Below are 12,359 nucleotides of genomic sequence, written 5' to 3'. Positions count from 1 at the left end.
GCTGAGGGGGGATATGATAGAGGTCTTTAAAATCATGAGAGGTCTTGAACGAGTAGATGTGACTCGGTTATTTACACTTTCGAATAATAGAAGGACTAGGGGGCATTCCATGAAGTTAGCAAGTAGCACATTTAAGACTAACTGGAGAAAATTCTTTTTCACTCAACGCACAATAAAGCTCTGGAATTTGTTGACAGAGGATGCTGTTAGTGCAGTTAGTGTAGCTGGCTTCAAAAAAGGTTTGGATAAGTTCTTGGAGGAGAAGTCCATTAACGGCTATTAATCAAGTTTACTTAGGGAATAGCCACTGCTATTAATTGCATCAGTAGCATGGGATCTTCTTAGTGTTTGGGTAATTGCCAGGTTCTTGTGGCCTGGTTTTGGCCTCTGTTGGAAATAGGATGCTGGGCTTGCTAGACCCTTGGTCTGACCGAGCATGGCAATTTCTTAAGTTCTTATGTTCTGCAGTGTGTGTTGCTACACCATTGTTCCTGATCCTGTTTGTGCCTCCAGTGTTCCTGCTTCTTTCTGTGTCCCCCTGCTCCTGTCCTTGCCCTGCTCTCACCTGCCTCTTCTCCTTGCCTAGAATGCTTGCTTTCTCTCAGACTGATCTCTATTGCATCTCTTTTGCCTGTTATCTGACTCTGCCTGAACGCTGCCTACCATGACCTCTGCTGGGTATTCAACTGTCTGCACACTGTCTGCCCCAATTCCTGCTTGGATCATGATTTTTGCCTGTAAACTGCCTGCCCTGACCATTGGTCTGTTCCCAGACTTCCCTTGCTCATTGGGACCTCACCTAAGTCTTGCCAGCCCCTGAACCCAAGGGCTCAACCTACAGGGAATGGCATTGATAAAAATGAAACCCAGACCCAGTCCCTGAGCATGTGTGCCTACTCACGATGTGAGCCTAGTTGGGTTTGCCTGCTAGGCTGCATCAATCATTCCTCAGTCCCAAGGGCTCACCAACCATAACATCCAGCTTTTAACATCCTGGAACATAACTTTTTGCTCTTTGAAAGAAATTAGTTTTGGGGCTGTATTGGGACCCTTACTTTTCAATATATTTATAAATGATCTGGAAGTAGAGAGTAGAGTAGAGATTGTACATCGAATGACAGATCACAAGTTGAAATGCAGTTATTGGTTACTTGATGACATTCCTAAACTAAATTGAAGATTTTGGATTACTTAAGCCCCTGAGGCAGCGGCTGTTGAGCTGCGAAACTCGGCCTGATTCGGGCATTTTACATATACGTCTCTACTCTAATAAACATTTGGAAAAGATAAAGGCATCTATTCTTTTGTTTACCTGACGGCTATTATAGATTTATTTATTTATTTTGAATTCTTAAAGACAGACATTCCTGTATGAAATACAGATCACACCGGTTTACAGTACAACAGAACAGTCGCGAGTGAGCGATACATTAAACAATAAGTTAAACATTAAGTAACATTAAACATGAGAACTTTCAAAGGAAACAATTAGGAGAGCCAATTAAAAGATTAGAGCATTAAACATGGGGGTATTAAATCTTGGTTCATTGAAACTTTAGAGACCTTCGCTAAATTCAGCAACGGGTTAAAGGAATGATAACAATAAAATTAGATGAGAAAAACGAGGGGAAAAAATAAACAGGGGGTCGGGGAAAAAGATGTATTAATAAGAGCAGGATGAAGAGGGGAAGGCATGGGCGGGAAGTCATGAGATAGGGGGTGAGAAGCACGGGTAGAAGCTTGAGCCCTGGTTGTGTCCTTTGAACGGTGTCAGCGAGATCTTATGTTTCTGGGAAAGCTTGTCTGAAGAGCCATGTTTTTAGGTATTTCTTAAATGTTTGATGGTAGCGTTCTTGGCGTAAATCCGGTGGCAGAGTATTCCAAAGAATAGGCCCTGCAGTTGATAATGCCCGTTTTCTTACAGTGGACTTGGCTGGGGGGAGCCTTTATATGCTCTTCTAACTGGTCTATCTGAAAGATGTGGACGTAATTGAGAATTAAGTTTAAGTGCGGCGATGTTATGTAAGTCCTTGTGGATCATCATGAGGGCTTTAAAAGAGATCCTAAATTTGACGGGTAGCCAGTGAAGGGAGTGAAGGATGGGAGTGATATGGTCTCTTTTGTTTGAGTTGGTAAGTATCCTAGCAGCGGCATTCTGGACCATCTGTAAAGGTTTGATAGTTATCTCAGGGAGACCAAGTAAGAGTGAATTGCAATAGTCTAATTTAGCGAGGATAATAGATTGTAGTACCAAACGGAAATCTCTAAAATGCAAGAGAGGTTTCAGTTTTTTTAGTACTTGTAGTTTAAAGAAACATTCTTTAGTAGTGCTGTTGACGTATGATTTTAAGCTGAATTTGTTGTCGAGCCAAACCCCTAAGTCTCTGACAGAAGGGGAATGGTTGATAATTGTTTTGGCGAATTGAGAAGCGCCGGGAGAGTTGAGGAGAGCTTGGTTTTCATCTGGTGAAATGAGGATCTCGGTCTTATTTGGATTGAGGATGAGGTTTAGGCTAGAGAGAAGACTGTTGATCGATTGTAGACAACTGTTCCGGTAGGCCCAGGTTTTTTGAAGTGAATCTGTGATTGGGAGAAGAATCTGGACGTCATCAGCATTTAGGTAAAACGTTAATGTGGAGATTACTTACCTGATAATCTCATTTTCCTTAGTGTAGACAGATGGACTCAGAACAAATGGGTATAGTGTGCTCGTGCTAGCAGTTGGAGACGGATCTGACGTCAGCACGGGTACATATACCCCCACAGGAAGTGAAGCTCTTCAGTAATCTTCCTTGCAAAAGCTGTTATGGATAGACGTGTGCTGACAATCAATGAAATAGTGAAAAACAGGATTCCCCTGACCGATTGATAGAAGCTGGAGACCGCCAGCATTCCCAACAGGAAGGCGTCGACACCTGGCAGAGTGGACGCACTCATGTAAGAAGTGAGAAGGCTTACCTTGAATTGGTGAAACCCCTGTATACAGGCAGCTGGGTGGGATGCTGAGTCCATCTGTCTACACTAAGGAAAACGAGATTATCAGGTAAGTAATCTCCACATTTCCTGTCGTGTAGCCAGATGGACTCAGAACAAATGGGATGTACAAAAGCTTTACTCCCGGACTGGGCGGGAGGCTGCCTGAGGACCGTGTAAAACTGCCCTTGCGAATGCTGTGTCCTCCCTGGCCTGGACATCCAGAGAACCTGGAGAAGGTGTGGAGGGAGGACCACATCGCTGCTTTACATATTTCTGCAGGCGACAGCATCCTAGATTCCGCCCAAGATGCTGCTTGGGCTCTGGTAGAATGAGCCTTGACTTGTAGAGGTGGTGACTTCCCGGCCTCCACGTAGGCCGCTCTGATGACTTCCTTAATCCAGCGGGCGATGGTGGGCCGAGAGGTCGCTTCACCTTGTGTCTTCCCGCTGTGAAGGACGAACAGATGGTCAGTCTTTTGTACTGTTTCTGTCATTTCCAGATATCTGGGCAGCAATCTGCCAATGTCGAGATGTCATAGCAAACGCCCTCCTTCTGATTTCTTCAGGCCTGCCGTAGTTGGCAAGGATATGGTCTGGTTGAGGTGAAACTGTGAGACTACCTTAGGCAAGAAGGATGGAACTGTGCGAAGATGGATAGCCTCAGGAGTGAGTCTGAGAAAAGGATCCCGGCAAGACAGTGCTTGTAGCTCCGAGATGCGGCATGCTGAACATATAGCCAGCAAGAACACCATTTTCAAAGTGAGAGAACGTAGAGACAGGCCCCGAAGGGGTCTGAAGGTGGATCCCGCGAGGAAATCCAAAACCAAATTGAGGTTCCACAAAGGCACTGGCCACTTCAGTGGCGGACGAATGTGCTGGACTCCCTTCAGGAAGCGAGAAACATCTGGATGCCTGGCAATGGTCTTTCCATCTCTCCTGGGACCATAGCAAGCCAGTGCAGCCACCTGAACCTTGATGGAGCTGAGGGAGAGGCCTTTCTGAAGCCCATCCTGCAGGAAATCCAGAACCATAGGGATGGTAGTCGCATGTGGATTGGCGCCATGAGTATCACACCAGGCTTCAAACACTCGCCAAATCCTGACATAGGTGAGGGAGGTGGAGAACTTGCGGGCTCGGAGGAGTGTGTCTATCACTGGCTCCAAGTAACCTCTTCTCTTTAGTCGAGCCCTCTCAATGGCCAGACCGTAAGAGAGAATTGAGCCAGATCCTCGTGAAGGATGGGACCTTGACGTAGAAGGTCCCAGAGAGGAGGCAGGGGAAGAGGCTCCCCTGCCAGTAGTCTTCTCATGTCCACGTACCAGGGTCTTCTTGGCCAATCTGGTGCCACTAGAAGCTCTAGGCCCCAGTGTCGCTGAATCTTGTGGATGATGGCGCCCAGCAGAGGCCACGGAGGAAAGGCGTATAGCAGAGTCCCTGGAGGCCATGGCTGGACCAGGGCATCGATTCCGTGTGAGAATGGGTCGCGCTTGCGGCTGAAGTATCTGGGTACTTGAGCATTGGACCTGTCCGCCAGTAAATCCATATCCGGAATCCCCCAGTGCGCCACAATCATCTGGAAGGCTGTGGGTGACAGCTGCCACTCTCCCGGATCTAGGCTTTCTCTGCTGAGGAAGTCTGCCGTGGTGTTGTCTTTCCCGGCAATGTGGATGGCGGAGATGTCCCGAAGATTCGCCTCTGCCCAAGCCATCAGCGGGGCGATCTCCAGAGATACATGTCGGCTTCTGGTTCCGCCCTGACGGTTGATGTATGCCACCGCGGTGGCGTTGTCGGACATCACTCTGACTGCTCTGTACTTCAGTCTGTGAGCAAATCAAAGGCATGCCAATCGGACTGCCCGAGCCTCTAGACGGTTGATGTTCCACGCTGACTCTGCTCTGTTCCACCGTCCTTGTGCGGTAAGTCCTTCGCAGTGGGCTCCCCAGCCGCTCAGGCTGGCATCTGTGGTGAGCAGAGTCCACGTGGGAGAGGACATCTTCGACCCCCTGCTCAAGTGCTTGGGCTGCAACCACCATCGTAACTGGGTCCGTACTCTGGCCGGCAGAGATAAGTGCGTAGAATAGTTCCGTAGACTTGGGTTCCAGCGAGAGAGCAGGAAGTGTTGTAGAGGCCTCATATGGGCCCTTGCCCAAGGTACCACTTCCAGGGTGGATGCCATGAGACCGAGAACCTGCAGATAATCCCAAGCTATGGGGCGACTGGCTCCCATCAAATACTGGATACACGTCTGAAGTTTCAACCTTCTCTTGGTAGTGAGACTGACTGTGTCTGCCTGGGTGTCGAACTGTACTCCCAGGTATTCCAGTGACTGGGAAGGCTGTAGGCAACTCTTGCTGAGGTTGATTACCCAGCCCAAGCTTTCCAGAAGGGCGATCACTCTGTCGGCTGTCCGATGGCTCTCTTCTCGGGATTTCGCCCTGATCAGCCAGTCGTCTAGGTAGGGATGGACCAGAATTCCTTCCAGTCTGAGTGCCGCTGCCACCACTACGACCACCTTGGTGAAGGTCCGCGGGGACGTGGCCAACCCGAAGGGCAGAGCCCGGAATTGGAAGTGGCGTCCTAGAACCTTGAAGCGTAGGTAGCGCTGATGATCCGGATGGATCGGGATATGCAGGTATGCTTCTGACAAGTCTAAGGCCGTGAGAAATTCTCCTGGCTGTACTGCGGTCTTGACAGAGCGCAGAGTTTCCATGCGAAACCTCGGGACCCTTAAGTATCGATTGACTGACTTGAGGTCCAGTACGGGCCGAAAGGTGCCCCCTTTCTTGGGTACCATGAAATAGATGGAATAGTGTCCAGAATTCACTTCCCATGCAGGTACTGGGATGATGGCTTTCAAGGACAGGAGCCTCGCCAGGGTAGCTTCCAATGCTGCCTTCTTGTGTGTGGGACAGGAAGATTCCACAAACCTGTCCGGAGGGAGGTGATGAAAGTCCAGATAATACCCCTCTCGGATGATGGCGAGGACCCACTGGTCCGACGTAATCTCGACCCATCTGGGGTAGAAGAGGGTTAACCTGCCCCCTATGGCCCCGTCCCCCAGATGGATTGGCTGAATCTCATTGGGACCTGAGCCCGGGACCTGAGCCCAAGCCGGCTCCTCTCTCCTGCCGCTTGGGCCGAAAGGACTGGTTCCTGGCCTGAGGACGAGGTGCCTGGTAGCGACCCCTATAGGGATTGAAGCGTTGAGAACTTCTGCCTCTGGAGGGCCTTGGAAAGGCGCGCTGGTTCCTTTTGAACCTGTCTTCTGGCAGCCGAGGTATGGGAGAAGCACCCCATGTGCTGGCCAGTTTATCAAGGTCGCTGCCGAACAGGAAGGACCCCTTAAAGGGCATTCTGGTGAGGCGTGTCTTTGAAGGAGCATCAGCAGACCAATTCCGTATCCAGAGCTGCCGCCTGGCAGCCACAGAAGATGAGATCCCCTTAGCTGTTGTACGGACTAGGTCGGATGCGGCATCTGTGAGGAACGAGAGAGAGGACTCCATGTCCGCTGCCGGAGCATTGTTCCTAACCTGTGACAAACAGGAGTGCGTCACCACTGTGCAGCAGGTTGCGATTCGCAAAGACAGAGCTGCCACCTCAAATATCTGTTTCAGGATGGCGTCCAGTCGCCTGTCATGAGCCTCCTTGAGGGCCGCCCCCCCTCAACTGGAATGGTAGTGCGCTTGACCACAGCACTAAGGCGTCCACCTGAGGGCACGCCAGCATCTCCTTGATTGCCGGATCCAGGGAGTACATGCCTATCAGGCCCTGCCCCCCTTTGAATGAGGCCGCCAGTGCAGCCCATTCCAGATCTATCAGTTGCTGTGCAGCTTGCAAGAAGGGAAAATGGCGGGCTGAAGGACGAAGACCTTCCAGCAGAGGGTTCTGTGTAGGTGGCACCGCAGAGCCGGGCCCTGAAATATCCAACTCCGCCAGGCACTGAGATATTAGGTCGGAGAGATCTTCCTTGGGAAAGAACTGCCTCATCGTTCGATATGGCTCCATCCCCAAGGGAAGTTCCCCCTCCTCGGAGGGTTCCGATTCGGTCTCTGCGACATCAGGGTCTGCCTGAATCGGACTGCCCGGAGGCGGGTGCGCTCGCCCACGATAAGGGCGCGAAGGTCCAGGGGCAGGGTCCACTGGAGCAGCGACAGGAGCAGCAGCTCCTGTAACAGCAGGGCCTGGACAGGAAGCTGACTGCATCTGTACAAAGGCATGGATCCCCTTAAAGAGATCCACCCATGAAATGGAGGTGGTCTCAAGTCGCCTAGATACCAGATCCCCCGGGATTCCCGGCTGTTCGAGACTGCCTGCGAGATCTGGGGTGGCCCCTGGAGAACTATCCACAAACCTCGGTTGAGACTGGTCCTGGCCCGAGGCTCCCACTGCCTCCTCACATTGGGCACAAAGGGAGTCTGGCTCCTCGCTGTGCGTGGCTCTGAGCTGGCATGCTGAACAGAGGCCATGAGCTTTCACGCCGGAAGCAGGAGGCGCCGCCGCCTGGGACACCGGGGCATTCGATTGGTCCATTGCGCTAAAATAATATGCGGCAGCAATATGCGCGTAACACAATAGGCGCTTAATACAACGTGCGCTCAATACAATATGCGCTCAATACTAAGCGGCAGCTATATACGCTTAATACAATATGCGCTCAATAATATGCGGTCAGCAATATACACTTAATACAATATGCGCACAATAATATGCAGTCAGCAATATACGCTAAACAGAATATGCACACAATAATATGCAGCCAGCAATATGCGCTCAATACAGGCGCCTATCATGGGCGCTCAATATCTGAACCGGGCCAACAAAATGGTGACCACCGCAGTGTGCCGCCTACAGGCCACGCCGCCAATCCTCGACTTCGGAGACCAAAAGTAAAAGTTGTGCGCCTTACCTGATCCTCGGCGCTTCCCGGCTAGAACCCGGGCGGTCTCCGGCCGCGGGGGAGAGGGGAAGTACAGTCACCACCGCGCTTGAGGAATGCACCCGCTGCCTCCCAGGTCCACGCCGGGACCAAGGCGCCTCTTAGCCCGCAGGCTGGGTCCTTGCCGCGATTCGGCCACCGGACCGAGGCCTAAAACTTCCGAGGGAGCACGGAACTCACCCCGGGAAGCTCAACTGGGGGAGAGACCAGTGGTATCACCGCAGGAGCGCGGGGCTCGATGTTCCTGTAAAGATTTTAGAAATAGAAGTAGAAAAGTAGAAAAGTAGATTGGAAGCACGCTCAGTGAGCGTGCAGGCTCTCCAAACTGCTTTGGAGACGGAAATTACTGAAGAGCTTCAATTCCTGTGGGGGTATATGTACCCGTGCTGACGTCAGATTCGTCTCCAACTGCTAGCACGAGCACACTATACCCATTTGTTCTGAGTCCATCTGGCTACACGACAGGAAATTTAAGATTGGATAGTAATTGGCAAAGTGGAAGTAGATAAATGTTAAAAAGAGTGGGAGAGAGGGATGATCCTTGTGGGACTCCCAGTTTGGATTTGATGGCGTGTGATTCCTTATTATTGATCCTGACCTTATACGATCTATTCTCGAGGAATGATTTGAACCAGCTGTGTGCCACTCCTTGGATACCAATGTTTGATAGACACTCCAAAAGGATAGAGTGATTAACGGTATCGAATGCTGTCGATAGGTCGAGTAATGCCAAGAGGTATGGTTGTCTGGACAATGGCAAAGCCAGATCCTTTGCTAACTTGATGAGATTAGTTGGTGAACAGTGGCACACACTCTTATCTTGCAGCAGGCATCTTATCTGCTATGATGCAAGGAAAAATGATTGACATGTGGAATCAAGGAAGAATCTGAGTAGTTTGTTCTGTGGTGTTATATATAGCTATATAAGTGTTGTGGTTACATTTGGTAACCTTGGCGTTGCCTGTTTGTGCACATAGTACTATGAGTAATTTTCGGAGAAGATTGTCAACCTATTAAAGGGCAATGGAATTAATAATAAAAGTAAGTTGCTCCACCCAGACCTTTGTGAGAAAAGACAATCGATATAATTTTTTTTTGCAAAGGTTAAGGGGCATAGCATAATTCTCAGTTTGCTAATTTCTTATAATCCTTATTGCAGGGCAAAAAGAACAGTCAGAATCATATTTCTGAATAAAGGCAGGGAATGCTGCAGTTCAGGAAGTTAGTGTATAACATATTGCTGCATTAAGGACAGAGTGTGGGCATTCCCATCTCTGTTGTCCTCAGGGGAGAAATCCAATGAGGACTCACAATGACTCAGGAGGAGTGTCCAATTATGGTCCATACCAGATTTAGGCACTGATTCTAGGTGGTCTGGACCCAAGTGGTCTGGGCGTGTGGCCCAAACATCCATACAGGTTAGCTGTCTTTTAGAGGCCCAAATATACCAGAAAACAAGAATTAGTTAAGTTGGACAACACCCTCATCACTGGATCAAGGAAATAATCTGATGAAGATCCATATGACTCAGGAGGGGGTCCCATTTATGGTCAACATCAGTTACAGGTACCAGACCCAGGCTATCTGGACCTGTGCATTGATCAATCATGCAGGGTAACCCTCAGCATAAATTCAAATATGCTTAGGCAGTAAGTGGAAGGACCGACCCTGGCAAAGAATGATGAAAAAGGGAAAGCTGAGAGTTCCCTAAATTGCAGAAACTACAGACACATATCTAAGCACAGATCCCCTTCTTAAAGAGAGGAATTCTTCTGTGGCAGGCAGAAGTGTTTGCCAGACCTAATGCTGTAGTAACATGCGCATTAATAAGGGGATGCGAGAATAAGTCAGGTTTGCGCGCACTGAGTGGATTTTAAAAGCTGCCCAGATATGCACACATCTCCCACAGCGCACACATGGCAAAATTTTCAAAAAGAGGCAGGCCATGGCCAAGAGATGGGTGAGTAAATATTTATATGCCCCAGCATGCACCAAGGACCCCTGCCAAGAAACTTTACGTCTGGTGTAGAGGTGCAAGTTATAAAATAAAGAAAAATAGGCAGATCTGCGGGGTTTTAAGGGTCAGGTCTAACTGGGAGGAGTAAGGCAATTAAATTAGGGGGTCTGGAGCACCTACTTCTTAATTGGGTGAACTAGGGACCAAGTAGTTTAACCAACAATGGCATTGGCGAGTGCCACTTTTAAAATTCCCTGACATACGGGCAATTTTTAAAACATGCGCGCAAATACTGGGGGATATGCGCGTAGCCAGGCCCTGTGCACACTGAGCGCATTTTCGAAAAGGTCTGGCCACACTTGTATCTCCCGATATTGCAAAAGTGCCAGGCCTGCCAAAAGGGGCGGGCTAGAGGCAAGGTCTGGGCAGGGGCCAGCCGGGACAGTGGCTAGCTGCCAACACACATAACTTACTTCTGCTCCAAAGGAACAGGTAAGTTAAAAAAAAAAAAAAAAATAGGGTAGATAGGTAGGGGTTAGGGGTCAGGGAGGAGAGGGGAAAAGGTAGGAAGGGGTATAGGGAACTGGGAAACGCTTACGTGCTTCACCGTATGCATTTTTGTAAAATAACCCCCTCCTTGCACGTGGGAGAAAACCCGCCTGCACATTTGCGCCAATTATAAAATCGACATGTACATGTGCGTGTGGTTATCATATTTTATAACATGAGTGCGTTGCTATGTGAATGTTATAAAATCAGGGCGTCTTTGAAAATCAACCCCATGTGTGGTAGAAGCGGGATTTACATGCACCCACTGGAAATTTGGCACACATATGCTATAAAATTGCTGCATGCCTGGGCACAGACAGACACACGTGCGCACATGTGCTTCCGTGCACCGGTTTGAAAGTTACTGTCCCTGAGTTTTGAATGCAAATACATTTAAAAGTTAAATGATTCAGTTTTAGCCTGCCTTTCTGGAATCTGCTCATTGTAGTTACAACTAGTTGTATATGGGAAGTTTTTCTATCCCAGAAATTTATAGTGTAAATGGGTGCCTGCTTGCCCAGAGTGTTAGTGGTGGGACTTGAACCCTTGTCTTGCTGGTTTTCTTAGCCCTCTGTTTTGAGCACTAGGCCACTCCCCTCCCTGCAACTACTCAGTCTGTTTCATCCCAGCCAACTCACTAGAAGCTGAATTAGACTAAGTCTGTGTTTGCTTATCAGACTGATGCACAGTAAGGTTACAGTATAAGGTTAGCAAGAATTTCTTCCTTAATTTGCAGTTGCTTAGGAAATTGTGTGAGTGAATGAGTTGGGCGTTGTCCAACAGTGATTGTTGTATGCTCCACCTTTCATTTACACTTTAAAAGCATGTTTGCCTGTACTAGTGGTGTTATCTAACCAAATGAATTAATCTGATTTGTACACCAAGTTCTGTTTTTCAGAGTTCCAGCACGGTGTGTATAGCTGTGCATTCCAACAGATATGAGATAACAGTTTTTCATTTCATGTGAAAATGTTTTAAAATGTTCATTTAAAATGCACTTCTTGAAATATTTAGCTGCAGATAAATATTTTATGCTAGATCTATGAAAAATCCAGTGTATAACTTGTGTCTGTGACTATATGTATTCTGAAGCTTCAAAATCTGTCTGTATATCTTTGTCTATGTTATCTGTTAGTTTATATGAAGTAACTAGAAGGCCTCATCTCATTTTGTTTGCAAGATAACAGAGTAATAAATAAAGGTGTTTTGAATTATAACATTTCTAAAGTGACACCCTTTATCCAACTTACAATACTTGTTTCAAACTTTAAGAGGCCCTAGCGTCTCACAACATGCACACTGGTATACTGATCAGCATAATGTCTGGTGAGATTACATCCTCAGGAAGCGGACCATGGATTTCCTCTCTTCAAAACAGAATCAGTGCAATGTCCAGTAGGCATGCTTTGGCACTTTCCTCAGACAAAAAACAAGTTGTGCTTGAAAATGTATTGATGCTTTTTATAGCAGTATAATTAATAAATTTGGGGTTATTTTAGGGAAAATAGAGTATTGGTGCTGGAACCAACATTTATAACATCGTACTTGTGGAACAATTGGTTTAAATTTACAACATTTTGCCCAACCCTGACCATAAGGTTTACTGAATAGACCCCAAAGCATTTAGGGCTAGATTTTAAAAGCCCTGCGCGTGTAAATCCTCCCGGGTTTACGCACGCAGGGCACTCGCGCACCGGTGCGCCTATTTTGCATAGGCCGCCAGCGCACACAAAGCCCCGGGACGCGCGTAAGTCCCGGGGCTTCGTAAAAGAGGCGGGAGGGGGCATGTCCAGGGGTGGGCTGGGAGGGGCGGTCCCGAGTCCCGGCACTGCGGCCTGTGCCGGGGGATGCGAGGCGGCATGCGCAAGTTACGCCTGCTTCAAGCAGGCATAACTTGCCCAAAGGTAGGGGGGGGATTTAGGTAGGGCTGGGGGGTGGGTTA

The 12,359-nt window shown here is 48.5% G+C and overlaps 1 protein-coding gene across 1 annotated transcript in view; it reads right to left on the bottom strand.

Moving 5' to 3' along the window:
- Nucleotides 1-12,359, bottom strand: part of RASSF8 (Ras association domain family member 8) — a 436,900-nt gene that overhangs the window by 358,061 nt on the left and 66,480 nt on the right.

This window comes from Rhinatrema bivittatum, chromosome 4, assembly GCF_901001135.1.
Source record: "Rhinatrema bivittatum chromosome 4, aRhiBiv1.1, whole genome shotgun sequence".
NCBI lineage: Eukaryota > Metazoa > Chordata > Amphibia > Gymnophiona > Rhinatrematidae > Rhinatrema > Rhinatrema bivittatum.
The sequence above is the reverse complement of the archived record's forward strand: the minus strand, read 5'-3'. Positions and strand labels throughout refer to the sequence as shown.